Source organism: Balaenoptera acutorostrata, chromosome 7 (genome assembly GCF_949987535.1).
Source record: "Balaenoptera acutorostrata chromosome 7, mBalAcu1.1, whole genome shotgun sequence".
NCBI lineage: Eukaryota > Metazoa > Chordata > Mammalia > Artiodactyla > Balaenopteridae > Balaenoptera > Balaenoptera acutorostrata.
Genome location: NC_080070.1, coordinates 80,417,442 through 80,444,357, shown reverse-complemented (window position 1 = coordinate 80,444,357; position 26,916 = coordinate 80,417,442). Strand labels below are relative to the sequence as shown.

The 26,916-nt window shown below is 34.9% G+C and overlaps 1 protein-coding gene across 3 annotated transcripts in view; it reads right to left on the bottom strand.

The window, feature by feature from the left end:
- Positions 1-26,916, bottom strand: part of SEMA3D (semaphorin 3D) — a 208,961-nt gene that overhangs the window by 156,468 nt on the left and 25,577 nt on the right. For 2 of the 3 annotated variants that reach the window (XM_007170275.2, XM_007170276.2), the window contains exon 2: positions 25,116-25,210. The exons of the other annotated variant lie outside the window; for it this stretch is intronic. The gene's annotated coding sequence lies outside the window, so the exon portion shown is untranslated. The remainder of the gene's footprint in view (positions 1-25,115; positions 25,211-26,916) is intronic. 3 annotated transcript variants of the gene reach the window in all.

The following is a 26,916-nucleotide window of genomic DNA, read 5'->3' as shown; positions in this document are numbered from 1 at the left end:
GAACAATAGAATTTAGTAATACATCAGTGTCAGTTATTAGAAAATCTAGTTACCAGAAAATGATATGCTCAAACGTGGTATATTTCTGTTAGAGGACATTAAGCAATTGTGAAATGAATAAGAGAAAGAAAATTATTAATCTAAGTAATTGGAGTTTCATTCCTTAAAAAGTTAGACATAATATCTAACACTAGATTTATCATTTTTGTCAATCTGAGAAACCATTAGCAAAATGATCAAGACTGTATTTTAAAAATGGATTATATTTGTTCACAGCATTTATCAATTATACTGTTATAAGTAAATAATATTCTGATATTATCATAAATAACAATATAGTAATAACATTATACACATTAATGTTTTCACCATAGCTTATTCGGCAAAACATAAGGAAGAGGAAAATCAAGAAGGGCTTAGACAATGCAAAATATGTATAAAAATTTCAACATTAATTAAATTTACTTAAGTTCAGATGAGCAACTATTTTACAAGCTTTTTGTTAATAGTAATAATTAATAGTAATTAATAGTTATTGCAAATCTCCACTTTCTCTGAAAGTGCAGAATTTCTTTGGAAGCTTTAGAATTTCAAGAATGAAAGGAAATTTAGGTTTAAATATTTTTTCTTAATGGGATATTTTTACATTATTAAAGAACTACTTTGTAGCCATTGTCATTTAATTGATTTGTATAAACAACATATTAAATTACTTTAAAAAGTATTCAACATAATATACAATAATTTTCTATATAATAATTCATACTTGTGGAAAAACTGCTGAACTATAATATGAGCAAAGAGAATTCAAAAATTGTTTTTTATAAAGAGTTGTCCTAAGTTTGGATGCACAGCTAACTAAAGTATATGTTCAGTTACTACTTATAGAGCATCTGCAATGTGACAGACGCTCTTCTAGGTGTTGGAGATAAAACATAGAAACAAATAGATATGTTCCTGCTCCCAATGGAGCTTACATTCTATTAAGGATGGGTACAGAGAGACAGAGAGTAGTCAATACACATATCACACAGGCCATGACAAGGGCTACAGAAAAAAAAATATGAAAAAGAGAAGAATGGAGAATGCCCCTGGTTGAGGTTTGCAGTTTTAAAGAGGATGCTTACAGAAGGCCTCAAAGAAAAGTTAAACTGAAGCAAAGATCTGGAAAAGGTCAAAATTCGGTGAATGAAACACGCAGAATTTTAGCTGTGGAGGTGGCAAAAAGTGATGGTCGGATTCTGCATGCGACCTGAAAACGGAGCTAACACCATTTACTGAGAGACTAGATACGGAATGTGAGAGAGGGTGCTCAAGAGGAGGCTTGCTGGGAGACCCAGATTTGGGTGTTGAATAGGTTAAATTTGCCTACTGGACATCCACCTGGCAACACTGAGAAGACAAGAGCGAATTAAAGTCAGAAGTAGAAGGGAGCAGTCAGGGGTACAAGTACACCTTTGATAGTCTCCAGCATGTAGATGGCATTTATGAGAGGTGAGATTGCCAAGGGGGGGAGTGCAGGTAGAGGAAAGAACAGGTGCACGCACTGATCCCAGGCATGTTCCATGTTCCAAAGTCAGGGAGATGAGGCAGAATCAGCAACTAAGACTAGGAAAAAGCTGCTAGTGAGAGGGGAGGAAAAGCAAAGTGTGTGGGGCTCTGGATCCGCGTGTGATCCTTAGAGGAAGATGAAGTGATCAAGAGAGCCACTGTGTTAAATATGTCAACAAGTGAGATCTGAGAATTAACTATTAGATGTAAATGGTACTAAGAGTTAGGCAACACATAAAAATATCAACTGTAATCCGAACAGATATCTATTTATATGCTTTAACAATGAAAATATCATTTTTACTTCAGCAAACGCTTTAAATCTAAGGCTTAAAGCAACCTGAAATCAATGTAACAAGACAGTATTTCTGCCGAAATTTCTCACAGAGTCTATAGATGAATGCTGTTTTTTAAGAATAAAGCTTTTAAGTATATTGTGAAAACATTTCTAAGAAAGTGAGTTAATATTATTTATTATACCTTATTTAATCTAACCTAAGATGTTAATATATTATCCTGTACATCCTCATGTTAGGTCTCACCAAGAAAAAAATGTTGCCAAACTATGATATACCATTGTTTGTAAGATCAATCCTATTTTCACAGATGTTAAAACAGGAAAAAATACTCATCTTTGAATTCATGAAATGCTCCAGAATCATCCCCTTTTTGTGGCTAGACTAAGACACACATTCTATTTCTTTATCAAAAAATAAGGCAGTAAACACTGTAACTTATAGTACTTTTGCAGAATAAGCAATTATTCCCACAACGGAATAATAACAACAAACACACTTAATCACTACCTTTTTTTCCTCCCAGGGTAAAGGTCAAAGCCACAGAGTTAAACTCTCTGTGCATGCTGAAATTATTGAGCAGTTAAAATATTACTACATGCTACTATTAATGTGTCCTATAATTTTTAATGTATATATATGAAAAATATTTACTGATATATTAGTAAAATTAAATTTGTAAGATGATTTATGAGATATTTCTAAAATATAATATTTGTTAACATAAGGAGACAAATATTCTATTTTATCTGATTTAAGATAATAACTGAACCACAACTGTGGATAACTATTAATTTATTCATTCAAGAGAATATTTACTGAGCACCTTCTAAGTGTCAAAGTGTCAAGCACCTTTCCAGGCACTGCACATACTGAGTGAACACAGAAAAAAGAATCTTTTCAAGCAGCTTGTATTTTAGAAAAAGGAACAGAAACCAAACACAAAGGAAATATAATGTGTCAGAATGTGGAAACTGCTATGGAATAAAACGGACAAGATTAAAAGGTGGAATGGGGAAGCTGCCATCTAAATAGGACAACTTACGTAAGTGACAATAAGTATGCTTACTGTGAACATTTAAAACATTTCTACTCTTTAAACAGTTACTGCATTCAAAGCAATGACAATTCTCATTTGGAGCTTTGTACTTACTGGGCAGAGGGTTAGAAAAATGTCTTGTTTCCTCCACCTTAACTAGAAGGAGAATGATTTTCTTTTTGAAGTGTAAAGAAATAGCCTCTGACCTCTCTTTTTTACCTGGTATTCTTCCTCTCTAGATATACCAGGTACGAAGGTAAAAATGTCCAAATGTATTTTCATGATGTGGTTACAAACTGTTAACATCTCAGTTGGCATGAAAACTGAAAAGAGAAGCTCAAAACAAGTTTTTGAAGAACATAACAGAATTGCTTCTTTTTGAAATCCAAATCAGAGTAAAAATATAATCAGCCTACTCATATTCAATCAATCTTGAGATGAGTAATACGTGACTTCTTGGACTTGTAATTCTTACCATAGTTACATGTTCTCTGAACATAAGAACTAATTAAATTGAATGATATTATATGATACTATATATTATATATTGGGCTGAAATAAACACATAGTATCAATGGAAATGAACCAATGTGTTTAAGATTACTGTTCTTAAATTTTAGAGGGAGATATTTGGTCATCTAAGAGAAATCAGCTTAACATCAAGCTTTCATTTTTAAGTTCAATATGATTTTCTATAATGCATATTAATTTATTAAATAAGACTTCTGCATTTTCTCCCCTTCCTCAAATAGGGAAAACTTTTTAATATGACAGAGTAAAAATGCACAATATTAGAAATCACATAAGTTAAGTTCTAGTTTCAGCTCTGCCAATAAATCTCAGTGTGACTGTTGGCAAATTATTCTATCTGTGAATTGCGGTTTCCTCATCTTTAAATGAAGGGATTAGTGAAGATGGTCTTTAAGGTGTCTTACTGTTCTAATGTGTACAAGATCACTTACATTATAAGAAAAAAGTTGAGACATTCTTCATCATGACGTTATTCCAAACATCAGCACACACAATTCGGTCCTACCTGTTACAACAGAGTTCTTCTTATTTATTATTTCCTGACTCTGTCATATGTCATTTACTCGGTATAATCTATAGTCTGCAACTTGCAAGACATGAACACATTATTAACAGTTTCTGATTACCACAGAGTCCTTATTAAGAGCCAGATCTACTTAATCCAAGTTTCCAGAAGTTTTTGTGAGGGAATGGCCTCATGTTGAATGAATGAATGCATAACATGACAAGTGATGGGAGTGAAAGGAGTTGGAAAAACTCTTTTATTAGAGCAATATTCTCTGTTTTGTTACCCTAAAACTTCAAAATGCATTTAGAATTCTCAAAAGAAGAAAAATCTGCTTTAATCTTCTTATTGTAGAGAGACTTGATATTTCTTAGCAAAGTTCCAGTGCTGTTTTTGTACCAACTAGTTTATTATCAATAAAAACAAACTTAATATCATTAAAACAACCTATGGGATTCTACACCACAAAACAAAGACATAACCCAATGCACTGACTAAAGTCTAGGGGTTCTTTACATTCTTTCACAATACACAATATTTTAGTGTAAACGTCAAGGTAAATTTTACCGCTGGTTAATTATTTTATTAATAATAGATTGTAATTATTACAGAAGTAGTATATTTGCACTCTACACAGTTAAACCACAGACAAGCAAAAAGAAGAAAATAAAGACATCATATTTCTATTCACACTCCACTCAGAGATTACCACTGTTAAAATCTTGCTTATCTTTCCATATTCTTCCATATATATTTTCTTATCACAAGATCATATCAAATACTCTATTTTGTATATTTATAAGTTAATTACCTCTATTTTGCCTGTCAATAAATTTTCATTTTATTTAATATCCAGTCCATATTAAATTTTTCACGATTGTCCCCAAGTTGTTCTTTACAATTGGTTTGTCCAACTCAGGATCCAATTCAGTGTGACACACTGTACCTAGCTATGTTGCTCTCATTTTTAATCTAGCATACAAATCATCCCTTTTTTTCATGACATTAACTTATTGACAAGAGATAGAGATAGGTTCAAGTTATCCTTTTAAAAATGCTTTACCCTCTTCAAAAACTTCAGTGTTTTCAAGAGTTATTATTTGAAAACCATGTGTTAACTAACTGCACAGGATGCCTACTTCCCAAAGCTTTTGTTGGAATTCAGAGAAAATTAATCATTGTACTATCAGGGATTCTGAGCTAATTTTAAAAAGACTGAGTGTTCTCCTGACCCTTCTCCAGTGGGAGCAGGGCATGATGCATGCCTCCCGGACAGAGGAGCACTGGCCCTCATGAATGAGCATGAAGGTGTTCTAAGAACAAAGTCTTAGCTATCACTTAAATAAATGTCCCTTCTTTGCCATCTCTATAGAGCAATTTCCCCTCCTGTATACTTTCACCCATCACAATGAAATCCAACTAAGACTGTATTCCTGTTGGACTGAGTAGTACCAGTTTACCTAAATTAATGTTTATTTAGTATCTAATAATGTTTTCTATTGAGAGAAGCAGGGCTCTGTTTTCTCAAGGTTTTTGCCAAGTCTCATAAATCTGCAAAAAGGCAGTCAGTGTAACTCCTACTAATAACCAAAGTGGCCACACACAGAATAAACAAGGGCCTAGTTTATAAAGTCGACACTGAGAGATCCTATTGGGGTAAATCTGGGTTTCTCAGTATTAATTTATGTGTGCAATGCACTTTGCACTCAAAAACAGAGAATAGGAAAAGAGTTTAAAAATGCATTTAAACAGAGCTGTAATACATTAATGTACTATTTAAATTTAACACCCACTCTCCCAAAAGAAAGAAAAGAAAAACAATGTGTTTCTGTGAATTATATGGAAGCTGGCAATGAATTTTAGTTGGTTTGGCTGTATAAGAATTTCTAAGCAATGAGATATCAACATCACTAAAAAACACAATTTGCTGGGTGTTTCTCCCCCAATTTTTAAATTATTCAATGGTTTACTTAAAGCTTAAGGAGTCATTTCTTTACCAACATAACAGATTTCTGAGCCAAAAATGCCTAGTAAAATGTTGAGAAAGTGGTTAGTTTCATCTACAACTTCAGTATCAGCTAGAGTTACTTCCATATGAATTTTATTACTTTAAAAGTCAAAATTTATTTCAAGACATGAAATTACAACCTTATTTAAAACTCCACAATAAAAACTTTCTGAAGATGTCGTAATTTATTTATAAAAGACACAGACTACATCAGGGAAATAAGGAATCTAACTGTCTCATGGTGGTCCTATTTTTATTTAATCGTTCTCCATGGTAATACAGCATTTTCCCAATTTGCATTCATCATGGATCTCAGAGAACAGGATGTAGACAACTTTTAGAAAGAAGAATAAAGCCCTTTGATATTTGTTTGGTTTCAGAGATCCCAGAAAGAGATTTTTCATAAGAAAGGAAAGAGGGGCTGCCATTTCCTAGTGTCTGAAAACCCTGTCAATATTTTCTTTAATTTTATGGCTCCGTTCATTTTCTCACTAGAAGGATTCCCAGACAAGCAATATGATGTGAATGTAATAACCTTTTCTCTCTTTGGCTGAGTGATAGTTTCTCAAAATAAATATAACCCATCTTATACATTTTTTTCCTGAATATCTCTCTCTTGAGCCATGAAGTGAAAAGATCTTCTCTGGGAATTCCACATGCTAAGACATTGCCACCTTAATTAGGAAAAGTAACATTAAGAGGAAGTCTACCTCAAACAGTTTGCTAAAACTTTTCTTCTCTCTTCAATAACCCTGCCTCTCATACCTTTAGCCATGAGGCAAAAATTACTTCCAACAAGAGCATCTTAAAACTTACTCACAAGAATGATAATGGATACGCACTACATACCAATCATGATGCTACAGGTAATTAGATATGGAAATGAGATGACATGGCACACTCATATACAGTCAGCTAGAGAAGTAAAATGATTACCAGAGTACCTGACATATAAAGTCTAAGGTAAATGTTCATAATTTTATTATCACAGTAATTTCAAGATGATCAGAGATAAAAATAACATAAAAGTATGTTATTATATGTAATATTATATTTAATATCACTTCTAAAATATATACTAGTTCTGTCCAATAGAAATATAATACAAGACACACACGTTAAAAAATTTTTGTAGCCACGTAAGTAGAAAGTAACAGGTGAAACCAATTTTTATAATCTATTTAATCCAATATATTAAAATATCATCATTTTAACATTTAATCAATAGATAAAGTACTAATCAGACGCTTTATGTTTTTCATTCTAAGTCTTCCAAATCAGCTGCGCAATTTACACTTTCAGCATTTCTCTATTTGAATGTTAGATTTTCATTCAAAATACTTGGTCTGTATTCAGATTTCATAAAATTTACGATTGCAAAAGGAGATTGAATGTACCATAGATGTTTCAGACAAACTTAAAAGTTTTCCAATAACTGTATCGAGTACCACTTTTAAAATTTAGATTAATTAAAATTAAACAAAATAAAAGGTGAAATTAAAACTAGCTTTGAAACTTCTGTAAGATGCAGAAATCTGAACATTTTATTCTTGTCCCCAGAGGTAGAAAACATCATACTTTGCTGTGAGACAGAGGGGAAGGGATTCCCGGCGTGGAGATAATATTTTTCGCCTCAGACTTGACATGACAGAAAAATGAACACAATTTACAGAAACACCAGAATTTCTGTGAGGATCTTTAGCAAGATTTCCAAGCATTTATACAGAGACTTTTTTTTTAAGAGCTAGTCTGCAATATCCAACACTTTAAAGTGAGTCTAAAGCCCAAAATAAGCTTGTTCTTATCTTCCTTATGCCCTTCACCACTACTTTGAAACATCTGATTAATATAAAGCAGATATTAATACCTCACAGAATTTGCTTAGGATTTACCATGGATTCTTACTTTAATGCCAATCCGTTGATTAACATCCCAAAGACGGCAAAATTGTCATTACAAATCAATCTGGCTTTGGTGGCCACTGTACTTAACTAAGGAGAACAAATCAGTTTTGGAGGGAAATCCTGGAGCAGCTGGATAATATACACAGTTCTAGCTTGGCTTTTATTAGTGTTTAGTTTGGTTTATTTGTTTATAAGGCAAGGAGGAAAAATATAATCCTTGAAACCTCATTAGGAGTCTTCAAGACTCTGAATTGTTGAATATAAATGACAGCATCGCTCTAATCTATCTTCTGAATTTTTAACCTCTTCCTGGAATGGTTCCATTCAAGTATAGGAATTATGAGGATAGAGACTTCTACTTTTTATCCTTTATTTTATTCTGGCATAATGCTTGGTATATAACACATGTTCAACTTATTATGGAGAATGAAAGAAACCATGAGTAAGTGAATGATGAAACCAAATATAAATTGTGAAGTATTGACATAGATATGATGATCTGAACAACATATTATTGCTTTTGGAGGGGATAGACAAAAGTACATTTCTTAAATCAAACAATAATATAATCAGAAGTTCTAAATGACAAATTAAGAAACTGCATTTCTCCCCCACCATTTTACAGACACTTTTAAACTCAATCTATCCAAAATATCAGAGAAACTTGGCATTGCAAAAACTACCTTGGCTACCTTGCTGGACACTTGGAGTACTGAAAATACAACTCATAGGAAAGAACTTGAATAAAAGGAACAGGAAATTATCATGACTCAACCTTCTCACTAAGCAAGATAATACAGTGTGTTTAATAACAAAAAATCATAAAATATCTGGTAGAGAGAAGGACCTATACTGGGGAGACTATACTACAAAGCTACATTAATCAAGACAGTATGGTACTGGCACAAAAACAGAATATAGATCAATGGTACAGGATAGAAAGCCCAGAGATAAACCCATGTACCTATGGTCACCTAATATATGACAAAGGAGGTAAGAATATACAGTGGAGAAAAGATAGTCTCTTCAATAAGTGGTACTGGGAAAAGTGGACAGCTACATGTAAAAGAGTGAAATTAGAACACTCCCTAACACCATACACAAAAATAAACTCAAAATGGTTTAAAGACCAAAATGTAAGGGCAGACACTATCAAACTCTTAGAGGAAAAACACTCTTTGACATAAACCACAGCAAGATCTTTTTTTGACCCACCTCCTAGAGTAATGAAAATAAAAACAAAAATAAACAAATGGGACCTAATGAAACTTAAAAGCTTTTGCACAGCAAAGGAACACCATAAATAAGAGGAAAAGACAACCCTCAGAATGGGAGAAAATATTTGCAAATGAAGCAACAGACAAAGGATTAATCTCCAAAATATACAGACAGCTCATGGAGCTAAATATCAAAAAAACAAACAACCCAATCAAAAAATAGGTGGAAGACTTTAATAGACATTTCTCCAAAGGAGACATACAGATGGCCAAGAGGCACAAGAAAAGATGCTCAACATCACTAATTATTAGAGAAATGCAAATCACAACTACAATGAGGTATCACCTCACACCAGTCAGAATGGCCACAATTAAAAAATCTACAATAAATGCTGGAGAGGGTGTGGAGAAAAGGGAACCCTCGGCACTGTTGGTGAGAATGTAAATTGATACAGCCACTGTGGAAAACAGTATGGAGGTTCCTTAAAAAACTAAAAATAGAACTACCATATGACCCAGCAATCCCACTACTGGGCATATACACTAAGAAAACCATAATTCAAAATGACACATGTACCCCAATGTTCATTGCAGCACTATTTACAATAGCCAGGACATGGAAACAACCTAAATATTCAACGACAGATGAATGGATAAAGAAGATGTGGTACATATGTACAATGGAATATTACTGAGCCATAAAAAGGAATGAAATTGGGTCATTTGTAGAGATGTGGATGGACCTAGAGTCTGTCATAGAGAGTGAAGTAAGTCAGAAAGAGAAAAGCAAATATCATATATTAACACATATATGTGGAATCTAGAAAAATGGTACAGATGAACCTGTCTCCAGGGCAGGAATAGAAACGTAGACATAGAGAATGGACATGTGGACATGGTGGGGGGATGGGGGGGATGGGGAATGTGGGACGAATTGGGAGATTAGGATTGACATATATACACTGCCATGTGTAAAATAGATAGTGGGAACCTGCCATATAGCACAGGGAGCTCAGCTCGGTGCTCTGTGATGACCTAGATGGGTGGGCTGGGGAGGGGTGGGAGGGAGGTCCAAGAGGGAGAGGATATATGTATACATATAGCTGATTCACTTCGTTGTACAGCAGAAACTAACACAACATTGTGAAGCAACTATACTCCAATTAAAAAAACTTACTTTCGATGACTCAAATACAAAACTTAAAGAGAGACTCAAAACATATACACATAAAGAAAAACTAGTTGGTATAAAAGGATAATTCAATACACCTTATATTTGTATAGTATTTTATCATTTTGCAATATATATGTACACACACAAGACATCCCATTTCACACATACTATTTTTAAATCTTTACTTAATTTTGCATTTAAGATAGCATGTCATTGTATTTATAAAAAGAAATTAGTCATATTTTCAAAAGAAAAAATAGCATAGTGGCAGATTTCATAGATAAAAGAAATGGAGGAGTGGCAAGAACCAATCTCTTCACATGTTGTATGTTTGTGTATGTGTATATATAAATATATATAATATATATGTGTGTATATACATATACATATGCACAGCAAAATCTCCAGATACTTTTGGTAACATGGCAGCAGACTTTTGAAGCAGGCTAAAAAAGTATGCTGCAAATCAGTGTGGTTGCTCAGAGGAGTAGCAAATTTAACATGCACACTGCAAGGAAAGAGCCTCAGGAATGGAAAGTCCAGAAGAAGGCACTTTGGTATAGCAATTAGGATGAAGTGAGTGAACCAGGCAAACATTTTCATTCCTTCAGGGAAGGGGTTTATTATGTTGCGTGCCACAATTTTAACATTATTCACTCACAGTAGTAGGCACAGGGGTAGAGTTTCTGTCCATCTTTCTAATCATCATTATTTCTAACTACCTGTAAATATGCCTCTAGCTACAGACCTGCGACTAGCTACTTAGCTAGAAAGCAATTCAATACCAATCATGAAAAATATAACACCACAATCCATTTACAGGCAACATCCAGAAACACACATGCACACACACACACACACACGTATGTGTATGTACGTATACATATACACACTTATATTTCTAACATTTAGGTGATAGGATTTTATGAAGTTAAAAATATCAAATTATTTTTCTTGTAGTACCATATTATTTACATATTATTATTTTCTCCTAATATTTCACTTACTAGATATTGCACATCACAACATAGGCTAAGTTATTGCTTTCTGCTCTTGTAGTTGGATATGAAACAACCAGAGTCAATCTTGCACATACAACATAGGTGAAATGCCCTTCCCATTACCTCCATACAGCCTTCATTCATATGACCAACTCCCTGCTACTTCTCCCTTTAGATTTTTAAGAGTTTTTTAGCTGAGAGAATTCACAAGATCCCAGACCAACCGGCCTGCCCAGCACCAGTTCCGGATTTCATTCCTTCAAAAACCGGTTGTCTAGTATATGAGAAATGATTTCAATCAGTGAGTAAAATTTAAACCAGTTATCCCTGTTATGAAAGTCAGCTAATTTGTTACCATAGCCAGAGATTATGATGACTTTATCTATTTAAAGGTACAGAAACTTTATTAACAAAGTAGGTGGTAGGGAAATTAGGATTAAAAATGAACAGATGGGAAAAAAATAAATGACTCAAAATTTTAATTCAAAATCATAAGAATGTCAGTGACAGGAATGAGGTATCCCCACGAATGATCAATACTACTTAGCCCTGCCTGAGATATGTAAGAAGAGGTCTACATTATTATATTTTCTGTTTTACTTTTCACTTAAAAATTGACTTATATTCTTAATGATTCACTTTAACATAACTTGCTTTAGTTTTTGGTTCTGAGCCTTCAGTTGGGGACACTGATGGTTCTCATAGTTTATTGTTCAGGAAATGAATAACATCATCTAGTTTAAAAATTCTCATATTTGGTTTCTTCTAATAATCCAGATAAGATCCACTGAGTTCCTTAGCTGAGAGTAAATACACATTTCTATAATATATTTGTTTTTAAAAGGAAACAATGTTTATAGAGTTAACTGGGTTACTGAAATGCAAAAATTAAATAAAATGGAAAATTAGTTCAAATCCCCTGACTTACAGCACCCCAGGGTTTATTTGCAGTTAGGATATACACATGAGAAGATAGAAAGTCTCCTCTCGTACATCTCATGGACTGTTGAGAAAAGGTAGTTGGAAAAACGTATAGTTGGAAACTTTGAAAAACAGTCCAACTCTTAAAATGCTATGTCAAAATTGAAAATGTCCTAATAGACACTGATAATATTATTTTCTTAAAATATACAAGTAACATTTGCATCAAACAACCACTGTGTATGCTAACATCAAATTTCCAAAGCCACAGAAAATTATACTATGAATCCTGATAAATATTTGCAATAACTAGACTGAGAAAACTAGAAAACACTGAGATTAAAGAATAAGACATGTTAAAGAATAAAGAATACTTGCTTTACAGTGCTTTCCATTTACTTTCACTCTGGCAGAGGCTTTTTGACTTCTCAGTTTTAAGATTCAGGGCCTATGATTCACTTTAGCATCTAACAGTTTACATGATTCCAAGACCGTGTGCCAAGGCACCCTGGAGTGCTAAGTGAACTCACAGGGCATGCTGTGGGATATTTTAAAATGTCAAGGTAAACACAACTGTATTCAACATCTGTCAGACACAGATGTTGTATCGTTACAAATTACTAGTCAAGGTTTTTCACAGTTTCAACATTAGAGAGTGCAACATTCCTTTCAATGGCATCATAGCTGTGCAAAGCTGGGTTTTCAGCAGGTCATGAGATAAAAAGCAAGTACCTCCTGAAAATCCATGTGGAACATGGATAATAAAGTAATAAAGATGACTGTTCAATCTGTTGCCAAGGTTTGAGAAGTTGTGCAGTGCCCAACGTACACTCACACACCCATCAAGAAGTAATTGCGGTTATTTAAGAATAAAATAAAAATATTAATTTTATTTTTTCTTTCAATTTAGATTGTCAGGACATAAATACTTATTAAGTTGTTTGGCTGGAACTAATAAGCTGTTTGGCTACAACTATTTATTAAACAGAATTCTTGGTTTTCATTTATTTGTTGGCCTAGTGGTACCATGGAAATGTTACTGAGCTAAGGTACTGAAAAGCTTTGGAAATTTCCATTCTAAGTGCTTTTCTAGGAAATTTAAAAATGTATCACTGCAAGTAGCATCACCCACCAAATCATATCTGCAGGAGAATTTGCTAATGCAACATACTAATCAATTTACCACTTGACTCTTCAAGCTTCATTTTAATATCTCCTTCACTCTTTTGTCTTTTCCAGCTCTTCCGGATTTACAGCCAGAAGATTACAGTCACTGAAGCTTTTCTATGTTTCTGTTTTCCGAGTTTATGTCTAAGTTCACCAAGTAGGTAGAAGCCTGGTATAACAACATCTTCATTGTGATACCAAAATCAAGCCCCACTGGAGACAGTCCAAAGCTGACTTTCTTCACACTGACTTCCCTATGTGGTGATGGTGTTATTTTTTTGTTTCCTATGAGTTTCTTTCATTGTAAATGTGGGAAAAACAAAATAATATTTCTAAACAGTGTTTCTAGAGTTTTGTGTTTTTTTCTTAAACACCTTTATCGGAGTATAATTGCTTTACAAGGTTCTAGAGTTTTAAAAATAATTTAACCCAGTTATATTTAAATGCTTAATATCACCTTGAACTTTCTTCAAATGCTAAGCAATATAAATGTTTAAATAGCACTGTTGGGACTTGGCTGGTGGTCCAGTGGTTAAGACTCCGTGCTCCCAATGCAGGGGGCCTGGGTTCGATCCCTGGTCTGGGAACTAGATCCCGCATGCTGCAACTAAAGGAGCCCGCATGCCACAACGAAGATCCCGCACGTGGCAACAAAGATCCCTCATGCCACAACTAAGACCAGGTGCAGCCAAATAAATAAATAAATATTTTAAAAAATAAAAAATAAATAGCACTGCTGCAATGAACATTGGGGTGCACGTATCCTTTTGAACCATGTTTTTCTCCAGATACATGCCAAGGAGTGGGATTGCTGGATCATATGGTATCTCTATTTTTAGTTTTTTAAGAAACCTCCATTGCAGCGCTGTTTACAATAGCCAAGACGTGGAAGCAACCTAAATGTCCATCGACAGATGAATGGATAAAGAAGATGTGGTACATGTATACAATGCAATATTACTCAGCCATTAAAAAGAATGAAATAACGCCACTTGCAGCAACATGGATGGACCTGGAGATTATCATACAAGTGAAGTCAGACAGAGAAAGACAAATACCATATGATATCGCTTACATGTGGAATCTAAAAAGAAATGATACAAATGAACTGATTTACAAAACAGAAACAGATTCACAGACTTAGAGAACAAATTTATGGTTACCAGGGGGATAGACTGGGAGTTTGGAATTGACATGTACAGACTGCTATATTTAAAATAGATATAGGACCTACTGTATAGCACAGGGAACTCTGCTTAATATTCTGTAATAACCTAAACAGGAAAAGAATTTGAAAAGGAATATATATATTCTTTATATATGTATATAACTGAATCACTTTGCTCTACACCTGAAACTAATACATTATTAACCAACTATACTCCAATATAAAATAAAAATTTAAAAAAATAAATAAATAGCACTGTTACCTGCACACAAAGAAATATACACACACATCCCCCCCAGGAAATTAGAAGTTATCTGATATTACTGAGACTAAAAGGCAAGTAAAGCAACATAAGGGATTTGCCACAGAAAACCTACGCAAAAACTGAATACAGAAAATAAATTATTATTTATGAAGTTTGTTCATTTTCTCCTTCCCTCTCTTAGTTCTGAACAGTCTGTCTTCTTTCCTTCCTTCATTCTTCACTTCAGAAATCTTCAATAAAACTAGGTAAACTTCTCTATGTTTACACACATATAAACAATTTCTGGAAATTTTCCAATCCCAAACAAAAGCAAAACTGAACAAAGCAAACATACAAGCAAACAAAACAGTGTGATGTTCTTAACAAACAGTAATAGATTATTTTCAAAATCAACTCCAGAAAGTATGTAGTTCATCAGAAGATTTAATAATCAGACTAGATTATATTTCAATATTGGTTAAAATTGAGCTTTACTATGGATTTTTGTGTATGTGTGATGATCATTCAAACATGCAGTTTTTAATTATTATAGTTTATTGGAATACCATTCTTTCTACATCCTCAAAGCATCTCACATGCTTTTTGCATTAGTATTTCATATTCGCTTATATTGAACTGAAGGTTCTAGGCCATCTTGAGGTTTTATGTTAGCCTTTTCCTAAAAGATATTAAATAACTTGTAATTCATATTATAAATTCACAAATTATAGATCCTCTCTAAAAAGAATCAAGTTTTCTAAGCCCACTTGGATTAAAACAACGAAAACGTCCAGAAAACTAATTTGCAAAGAAAATCTGTTACAGATGTGTTATATGTCCAGAATGGTTTTATTTACTTTCTAATTATATCAAATGTTCATTATTGTATGTTTGCTATGGCCTGATAATAAAATATAGGAAAATATCATCACTGTAAAATTTCCTGCTTCTCTCACCTTGACCTCTTCCTTGTTACAATTTAATGTTTTATTTTACACCTACACTTACTTGCAGAAAAGTATTTGTTTACACAGAGAGGATGCTTTTTGATCATAGGTTTTGATTATTTCAAACACCTGCTGGACAAACTTCACTGAAATGTGCAAGTAAGTAATGACTGGATCGACCTCTTGCTGATTATTAAGCTAAGCCAAAGCTGCGTATGGAAGGATCATTGTTAATCATAAGCAAGTGAAAGAGCTATCAACATTTACAACTAAATTTGATCTCAGATGAACAAATTAAATGATTTGGTAGCCCAAAGACATCTGTATTCTTACCTAAAAAGGAGTAGTATCGCAATAAGAGGACAACATAAACCTATGGTGGGTTGTGGAGAAGAGAAGTTGGTAAGGATGAAAACGACCTCAGACTGAACAAGGGTGTAAAAGGTTAGTAACATCTTATAGTAAAAGAAAACAGAGGTATTGATAATGCTTGGAAAACAGTGGAACAATAAGAGCATTAACAGAGTTAGTAATAATTTAATAACAAAAGAGCATTGCTAAGATTACGTACTAGTGATACACCTTCAAATACATATTGATAACCTCATTATCAAAATAATTTCTATAAAAAGTATATTTTAGAAAACAAATACAAATATTGATCCAGAGGAGAAATTGAACAACTGCTTGTCACCCATATGGTAAATTTTGTTATTCTGTAAATCTAATAAGATAGTTGAAAGCCCTAGCATAGTTGTCAGTCTTTTGCTCTTGGCACCCATGAATATCAAATGCAAGTAGCCTAGAAACTGGGACACTTGCACTTGTTCGTACTGGCAATTAACAGAAACCTGTGACCCTGATTCTGAGAGAGATAAATAACTATTGACAGGTAATTTCTAATCTTGACGACATTCAAAAGTAAATGACTAGTAGGACTGGAGGCATCATAATGACTTTACACTGTATTTGTTTCAATGAAAAATATCAGTAAAATTATATGCCAGAGATTCAATCATCATTAGTAATCCATGGCCTTTTTGTACTGATCATATCTATAAAGAACACTGCATGTGGTATGGACATAGATTATCCAAAGACTGCTAGCCCTGGCAAACCATCACGCAGACTGTCTCCTCTCCCTCTTTCAGCTCAGCCCAAAGAGGCCCTATCTTGCCCCTCTTCTCTAGCACATAGTGCCTTAGCTTGCTCCTGCCTGCCTGTCCTCCTACCCCCGTGCCTGCTAAACTGAGAAACGTTCAGATGTTACTGACATCAGAGAACGTCTAAGTTCCAAACTCTCCCTATGCCCCATCTTCTTAGGACTGTCTAGGACACACAGCAATTAAAGCTCAGATATTAGTAACTCATAGGGGCTGATAACACGTACCTTTTAATAGACTGCTTACATATTTTATTTTAAAAAAAGATGGAACAAAACCCAGAAGGACTAATAGATGTGAGGGGAATGGACAGAGAAGTACACAAATCCCACCATGTGGGGGGGGGGGGTGCCACTTCCTCTGTGCAAAGGCTGACAGGCATTTACTTATTAACACTTTAGAAATGAACATGTATGAAATGTACTTGCCCAGTTTATTTGTGCTTTTCACTGCAAATGAAGTAATGGCTGGGATGGCAATGATTTGAAATACAGTAGTACAGATTGTTTCCTTGTTTATAGGAAAGTAGAAGTGCAGTATAAAGTGCACTTTGTAAATGTACCAGAGAGAACCATAAAACTGAATAAGCCCATTGATGAAAATACAACACAAGGTGATAACTTTAGGTTATCCCTGAATAATAAACAACCATAAAAAATAATTAGGTTTAAACACATAATCTAAAGAGAAAAGAGTAAAATCTGTTTTCAAAAAATACATACATCTGAAAGGAATTTAGCTAAAGTTCAAATTTACTTTCAAAATATACTTCATATTTTAAAATATAGCATAGCTTGTCTTTCTATTTGTAAGGAATTATATCATGTTATTATTGGCAACTCCCTTCATATTTTATCACATTGATTGCTTTCAAAAATGATGTAATAGTCTATGTTGCAAATGTTTTTCCAAACTTTTATTATAAAATTTTTTAAATATTTTAATATTTTTAATATTTATAAAACATAAAGTATACAGCAAACATCCATATACTCACACCCGGATTCAATGATAAACAGTTTTCTAAATTCGCTTTATCTATACATCTTGCCAATCTATCTGATTTCTTTAAAAAATATTTTTAAATGTGAGATGAAGCTATCAATACACTTCACCTCTAAACACTTAAGCATGATATAAATATTTTTATTTTCTCTTGTAATTTAAAAAATGTTGCTAAGAGATAGTAATACTTAATACGATACATTTCTTACTGTGCACTAAATCACTAGGAGGCTAGTTAACTTGTCCATTAGAGCTTAGTACTCATGAGGCAATGGCGTTAGTTTTAATCTCCCTTATGGGTCAACTAGTTATTTCTTTTCCATGGGTACATATTAAATCTCTGGTAACACCTGGTCATACCGAAACTTAATGTGTTTTCAGCAAGGAGGTAATATGCAAGAGTACATGAATCCTTAATTATAGACAAATCAGTGAGCAGCCCCTAGTGATGATGTTTATTAAAGACACTTTGTAAATGATTCATTTATATATTTAGTGACTGTGAAACATTTATTATTTGAAAAAGCATAATCATATAATTATAGCTTTTTTTACCTTCTAGGTGTATCACATTTACAGATATGAATGCCTTATTTTAGATATTTATTTCTAATGAAGGTTAGCTCTTTAATAGAATGCAAGTTATTAAAGCATCTTATATTACCATGGTGGACTTTGCACCTATCATAGAACAACAAGTAAACAGTCTTTGATTTCTCATTAAAAAACTGAGGTACCTTAATCAACAACAATTTAACACTGAGCTGTTGAAATCATGAATAAACAGTATGACTCATCACATGTATACAATTTCCTTTATTTTACCTGATGTGCTTTTAAGTCCAAATTTATCTGGATTTATTCAATTATGTTGATTTTTCTTTTGAAGATTGGTAGTTTTTAATCACCAACTTCTGACATGTATATTTTATATATATTAGCTTAGAAGTGCTACATGTAGACAAAATAAGGTGTTACTATATTTATATCTTATATTATGCCATAAGATAAGTAATTCTTAATATAACAAAGCAGTCTTCAACTTTTATGTATTTCATAGAATGCTAGAGCTTGATTCTACCAACCTGAAAGAACAAGTGTACTTTCAAGAGTTAACAAAGTTCCAAAATTCTCTCTTGAGAAAAACAAGTCTCTCTTTAATTCTTATGGTCTTGATGACATTTTAACTCAATACTGAAAATTTTTAAGATGCTTACCAACTTATGGGCAAACTCCATCCCCTCATGTGTTGTTTACATTTCCCTCCAAAGATATCACCAATATATCACCCATATTCAATTGGTATAAGGGATACATTCAGAAAGACAGCTAGCAAAGGTTAAGAAATTGACTTTTTTTTAAATAAAAGGACCAATCTGTCTACCCAGAAAATCATTAGCATAATAGATAGTAAGAAGAAAATAGTTATGCCATGTGAATGTCTTATAGACTACAAACTCTTCATGAAAATTCCCACATGAAACCTATGACAAAAAGTAATGGTTCTAACAGATTTTGTTTGAAATAATGATGCCATTAACACTTGGCACTACAGTTTCCAAATGGAAGTGAGTTTGCATAATAGTTCACTTTTCTCTTTATAGATAAACACAGTAAGTCACTGTGCAGGGAGGCTGACATGCTTCAGAAATAAATGCCACTTTGAGATACAGAAAGTCTTACTATCCCCAACACAAGCCTACTTTTTTAAGTCAGATTTTTTTTTTTTTAAAGATCTGTGTTTTGATTCTCTTCCTTCATTTTATGAAATAAAGATTCATTCTTATTTGCTTCGATGGCTAAAGAAAGTCAATACTAAAAACGTGGCAGTAAATAAAGAACACTAATCTCAAACAAGGTAATAATTTTGATGTTAATGTTGAAATACTGGTGTAGTATACTAAATGAAAATAACTTGAATAAAAGACTGGTTATTTTCAAAATATTAACAGATAGATTTTTTTATTCATTTTCCCAAGTGAGACTAAGTTCCTAAAAAATGCTTCTACAAAGAAGTTAACAATTTGGTATCCCTAAACAGGCCCTCACTGTACAATTTATGCATCTTTTCTCCACTATTTGACCCTTTCCTAAACCCTATACGTTTTATCTTAAGTGCTCACACTAACACTCTGATGTCTGGGTCCTATGCACTGCGCCCGAAGTTGATCAGCCATTTACTTTTTTATTTTGCTTTCCCAATACATATAAGTAAATGAAAAGCATTAATTTATAGCTTCACATGCATCACCTCTATTTGGGGAAAACAAAAGAGCACAAAACAACCAAATCTCTACTGGCCAGAGGTGTAGTTCTGTTCCCCAACAATATTCTGTTCTCAACTTTTCACTTTAGTTACCTAAAGCACACTGATTTGCAATACCATTCGGAAGTTTTTCTATTCTACCAAGAACAAAAGCTCAGAATTCCTAGGTGTCTCACAAATTCCTCACTTGAACTTCTTCACCCATTCCCACGAACCGTGCCTATTGTGTCTACCTGCTTGGTTAACCACATCATTCCCTCATCGCAGGCCCAGGTTTTTCCCTCCATGATCCTAGTCTCTTGGTCCATTAACCCCCTTTAGTAACTCCTTCTTTTCCTCATCACACTAGACCCTAAAATTAACTTATTGTGACAATGACAACTCTTTCCCCTGAAAATTCTGTAACCAGTTATGAGCATATGAAGTAACTGAGGGGCTTGTAACAATTACAGTTTCCATGCCGCCATCTCCAAATACTCCATTTCAGCAAGTCACAGAGGTGTATTCCGGAGTCTGGATTAGCCATGAATACACTCCAGGTGATGGAACAGGATAGAAAGCTCAGAGATAAACCCACACACATATGGTCACCTTATCTTTGATAAAGGAGGCAAGAATATACAATGGAGAAAAGACAGCCTCTTCAATAAGCGGTGCTGGGAAAACTGGACAGCTACATGTAAAAGAATGAAATTAGAACACTCCCTAACACCATACACAAAAATAAACTCAAAATGGATTAAAGACCTAAATGTAAGACCAGCCACTATAAAACTCTTAGAGGAAAACATAAGCAGAACAGTCTATGACATAAATCACAGCAAGATCCTTTTTGACCCACCTCCTAGAGAAATCGAAATAAAAACAAAAATAAAGGGGCTTCCCTGGTGGCGCAGTGGTTGAGAATCTGCCTGCTAATGCAGGGGACACGGGTTCGAGCCCTGGTCTGGGAAGATCCCACATGCCACGGAGCAGCTGGGCCCGTGAGCCACAATTGCTGAGCCTGCGCGTCTGGAGCCTGTGCCCCGCGACGGGAGGGGCCGCGATAGAGAAAGGCCCGCGCACCGCGATGAAGAGCGGTCCCCGCACCGCGATGAAGAGTGGCCCCCGCTTGCCGCAACTGGAGAAAGCCCTCGCACGAACCGAAGACCCAACACAGCCAAAAATAAATAAATAAATAAATAAATAAATAAAATCAAGTAAAACTTTAAAAAAAAAAAAAAAAAAAAATGGGACCTAATGAAACTTAAAATCTTTTGCACAGCAAAGGGAACCATAAACAAGACGAAAAGACAACCCTCAGAATGGGAGAAAATATTTGCCAATGAAGCAACTGACAAAGGATTAATCTCCAAAATTTACAAGCAGCTCATGCAACTCAATATCAAACAAACAAACAACCCAACCCAAAAATGGGCAGAAGACCTAAATAGACATTTCTCCAAAGAAGATATACAGATTGCCAACAAACACATGAAAGAATGCTCAACATCATTAATCATTACAGAAATGCAAATCAAAACTACAATGATTATCATTCACACCAGTCAGAAGGCCATTATCAAAAAATCTACAAACAATAAATGCTGGAGAAGGTGTGGAGAAAAGGGAACCCTCTTGCACTGTTGGTGGGAATATAAATTGACACAGCCACTATGGAGAACAGTATGGAGGTTCCTTAAAAAACTACAAATAGAACTACCATACGACCCAGCAATCCCACTACTGGGCATATACCCTGAGAAAACCATAGTTCAAAAAGAGTCATGTACCAAAATGTTCATTGCAGCTCTACTTACAATAGCCAGGACATGGAAGCAACCTAAGTGTCCATCGACAGATGAATGGATAAAGAAGATGTGGCAAATATATACAATGGAATATTACTCAGCCATAAAAAGAAATGAAATTGAGTTATTTGTAGTGAGGTGGATCGACATAGAGTCTGTCCTACAGAGTGAAGTAAATCAGAAAGAGAAAAACAAATACCGTATGCTAACACATATATATGGAATCGAAAAAAAAAAAAAAAAAGGTCACGAAGAACCTAGGGGCAAGACGGGAATAAAGACGCAGACCTACTAGAAAATGGACTTGAGGACACCGGGAGGGGGAAGGGTAACCTGGGACAAAGTGAGAGAGTGGCATAGACATATATACACTACCAAATGTAAAATAGATAGCTGGTGGGAAGCAGCCGCATAGCACAGGGAGATCAGCTCAGTGCTTTGTGACCACCTAGAGGGGTGGGATAGGGAGGCTGGGAGGGAGGGAGACGCAGAGGGAAGAGATATGGTGATATATGTATATGTATAGCTGATACACTTTGTTATAAAGCAGAAACTAATATACCATTGTAAAGCAATTATACTCCAATAAAGATGTTAAAAAAAACAAACAAAAAAAACTACAATGCGGTATCACCTCACACCAGTCAGAATGGCCATCATCAAAAAATCTACAAACAATAAGTGCTGGAGAGGGTGTGGAGAAAAGGGAACCCTCTTGCACTGTTGGTGGGAATGTAAATTGATACAGCCACTATGGAGAACAGTATGGAGGTTCCTTAAAAAACTAAAAATAGAACTACCATATGACCCAGCAATCCCACTACTGGGCATATACCCTGAGAAAACCATAAGTCAAGAAGAGTCATGTACCACAGTGTTCACTGCAGCTCTATTTACAATAGCCAGGACATGGAAGCAACCTAAGTGTCCATCGACAGATGAATGGATAAAGAAGATGTGGCACATATATACAATGGAATATTACTCAGCCATAAAAAGAAACAAAATTGAGTTATTTGTAGTGAGGTGGATGGACCTAGAGTCTGTCATACAGACTGAAGAAAGTCAGAAAGAAAAAAACAAATACCGTATGCTAACACATATATATGGAATCCAAAAAAAAAAAAAAATGGTTCTTAAGAACCTAGGGGCAGGACAGGAATAAAGAGGCAGACTTAGAGAATGGACTTGAGGACACGGGGAGGGGGAAGGGTAAGCTGGGATGAAGTGAGAGAGTGGCATGGACATATATACACTACCAAATGTAAAATAGATAGCTAGTGGGAAGCAGCCCCATAGCACAGGGAGATCAGCTCCGTGCTTTGTGACCACCTAGAGGGGTGGGATAGGCAGGGTAGGAGGGAGAAGCAAGAGGGAGGAGATATGGGGATATATGTATATGTATAGCTGATTCACTTTGTTATAAAGCAGAAACTAACACACCATTGTTAATCAATTATACTCCAATAAAGATGTTAAAAATAATAAGAAGAAGAAATAAATAAATAAATAAAAAACACTCCAGGTGGTAAGACTCAATCCAACCACTTTTGACCAGCCACTGATTTTAAAGTTGGTTCCCAAATCCATAATACTAGATTCAACTTTTCCTCCAAGCTCTAATCTTTATCTGTCTTTACTACCTAATTCCTGAACTGTTATAACATTTTCCTAGCAACTTTTCCAGCCTCCCTCACTTCAATTCTCCATTTTTACCCAAACCACATTCATACTCTTGAAGGTTTTGATAAAATTCATTTGACAAGCAATGGGAAGCCTTCTGTTGTTTCACATAAAACTTTTCCAGTTGTCAAGGTCCTCCTTAATTTGACCCAAAACTTATTTAGGAGTTATCGCTCATATTCCTATAAATTGTGAATAAAATGCTGTCTTATTCTCACTTAATCATCACTTTTTTGAAGCCAGCTCTTGTTATGTATGAGAACACAAGTGACGATATAAGTGATTCATTTGGCTGCACAATTCATCACTTTTAGAGCAGGGTCTAGAATCACAGATGCTGCATTCTCTCCCTCACACTATCCTGCAGATGCCAGGATTTCAGGACCATTATGCGATGGGAGGAAGGAAGCAGGAAAGACAGGGAAGAATGGAGTGAAGGAAGAAAGGATTAACAAGTATTTAAGAAACACAAACCATGATTTACATTGTAACTATTTCAGAGACATTATACCTAGCATATCTTTCCCCAAAATATATAATTTATGGATTAAAAACTGAACTAAATGTCATTTTATTAAGTTGCAAACAGTAGTATTAAACATAATGCATAGCTCAATTCTCTGAGGAACTGCGATAAACTAAAATTTCAAGCCTAACAGAATAATGCCAAACTACTTATTGTTTCGTTAAAAAATGACAAGGTAAGATATTAGATAAACGTAAGGGAATAAGAGTATCTTTTCCCATGGAGGAGTGAAAGAAGTCGATTTGGTTAAGAGATAGATGCGTGTACAATCAGAGTGGCAGAGATTGTTATCAGCACCAAGTAGAAAATGGTGGAACTGGGAAGATGTTGCGTTAGAACAAGAAAAAGAGAGAAATGGGGAGATAAACAGATGAATTAGATCATGAGTCAGGCAGGATAAGTAAAATAAAAGCAGTAAAGAGCAACAGGGACAAACTTACAGTGAGAGCTAGAGAGCAAGAAAATGAGGGGGCAGGAGAGAAATTGGAATTGCCACTCTGGAAAAAGGATTAGCCAGAAGGGAGCTACAGGAGAACGGGGGCGATGAAGCCATGCTTGACTCTGCCTGTAGAGACAGGCATCATCTCTCTAATGAGCACCTCAGGGAACAAGAAGGCATCACAGCAGCCTGGAGGCAATGGGACTCTCCTAGACAGGACTGATGGGACCGTACCTGGTGCTTAGATCCAGGCACCTCATTATCCAAAAGGTGCAGAGAAGCTGGAAGGAGTTCAGGGACACGACGGAACAACGATTAAGATGCAGAGAAAAATGACTGATGATAAAAGATTAAAGCACTAAATGAGCACATCTTGGCAGAGCAACAAATGGATGGGCAAAGTAGCTATCTACAAACAGGCAAAGGACATAAGTAATCTAGAGGAAAAACATTATTTAACCCAGTACCAAGGGGAGAGGTTTATAGAGAATAATTGCAATAAGGCAGGAAAGAAGGCAGCCCTAGAATTAGGAAGGGAAGTATAAACATACAAGTGAAAAATCTGTTCACCTGGTATGGAGCGAGGCACGTCCTGGGAAACAGCTGATATCAGTCTGTATGCATAAGATACAAGCAACTTGACCACTCAGATGGTTACCACGATTCTAGAGGACAAAGCAATCAACAGAATAAAAAAAATTGGAATCATGTTAACAGTTCAAGCTCAGTTTTCAAAAGAACTGAAAAATTTAGCTTTATCCTCCCTATTCTGTTCATACAAAGGTCTTCATTAATTAATGGCTTGAAATGGTATAGTAATTCAGCAGTTTTCAGAAGGGAATAAAATGGGATAGTAAATCCTTTTCATATGGCTTCCAGTGATTCTATGTGTTCACTTGCAATATGGTATTTTTAAAGATTAAAATGTAAATGAATTATTTATATAATTAGACATGTGGGGAGATAGAAAACCTTGAAATCACCATTCCTGTGGGAGGGACATGACTCGTCACAGAAGGAAGCAAAGGATTCCCAGGTGGAACTTCATCCATAATAACACATGCTACTCCATGTCTTTGTAGGCCATCTGTGTTCTCCCTATGAATCACACTGGAATAGCCACCCTATCATGTGAAGAAACTGTGAACTACCCACATAGTATTATTTTTGGATTACGATATTTGGGTCAGCAAAACATGTCACCATCACCCTCACACACTCAAATATTTATAGGGCTATGTTGAAGTTTTCTTCCATTAAATAAAACCCAAAGAGCAGATGTCAGTATTTTAAGAAAACTCCTGATACTCGATAGAAAACTAAATAAATGAAATTCTTATACAGTTCTGGTCATATTTTCCACTCGTTTTCATTTACATTTTTATGTGCTTGACAAACTTTCATCTCTGTGCTTTGAGAGGCAATCTAATAATAATCTGTACCTGTTGTATAGCTATTTCCAAACTGTAAAACACGTGTGCTTTTTGTCTCATTTGACCCTCACCTTTGGAGTTAGGTATTATTAATCCTCCATTTTACAAATAACAAAGCTGAGAATAAGAGGAAATACTGTAGAAGCTAAAATAAAGTTGACATTAAGAACCACCAACAGCAAGGGCTGGAATCTTCTGACTGCATGCCTGGTGATCTTTCCACTGCCCTGGATTTCTTGCATGATTTGTGTCCTCAATCACAGCACCAATAAGCACTCATAGTTCACATACAGTGATTACTGTGTAAAGCCACATCCTCATTATGAGTTTCTTGGAAATCATTAAAGCACAATTCTTATAAGAGAAATGAAAGAAGCAGATAGAGTAGATCAGGTAAAAAACTAATAACAAAACTTAGTTGCTGAAGTTTCCAGAATGTATAGCCATTTGTTTTTACAAAATGACATATTGTAGTTAATTAAAATACAACTCCTGCCACAATAAAAAAAAGACAGTGGAAGGTTCTGGTAGATTGAAGCATTCAGGACAAGGGATTCTGAAGGGAACTGGGGTGGAGAGAAAACAATATGGCAGAGGTATACTAGCAGAGTGAAGAGAGAACAATGTAGAAAAAGAGTGGAAACTCTGTCAAGGTTCCAGGAACTGAAAAGCGAGCATATGTACAAAAAGAAACTTGGCAACTTCATTCCAAATGCTCCAAAAAGCAATCTGCAGAACAGAAGTTCCCAGTAGCTTAGAGGAAATACACTTAGCAGAGGCAAACATCATCTTGGAACTGACTGAGAGGAAAGTAACATTTAAAATGCTCAGACTCCTTGGAAGACAGAAGTAAAGGAACTGAGTCAGCAAATGAATGTCACAGGGCAAAGGTTCAGAGGCCAAGGACATCCCCAGCAGTGAGCTAGTGACCTGGAAGG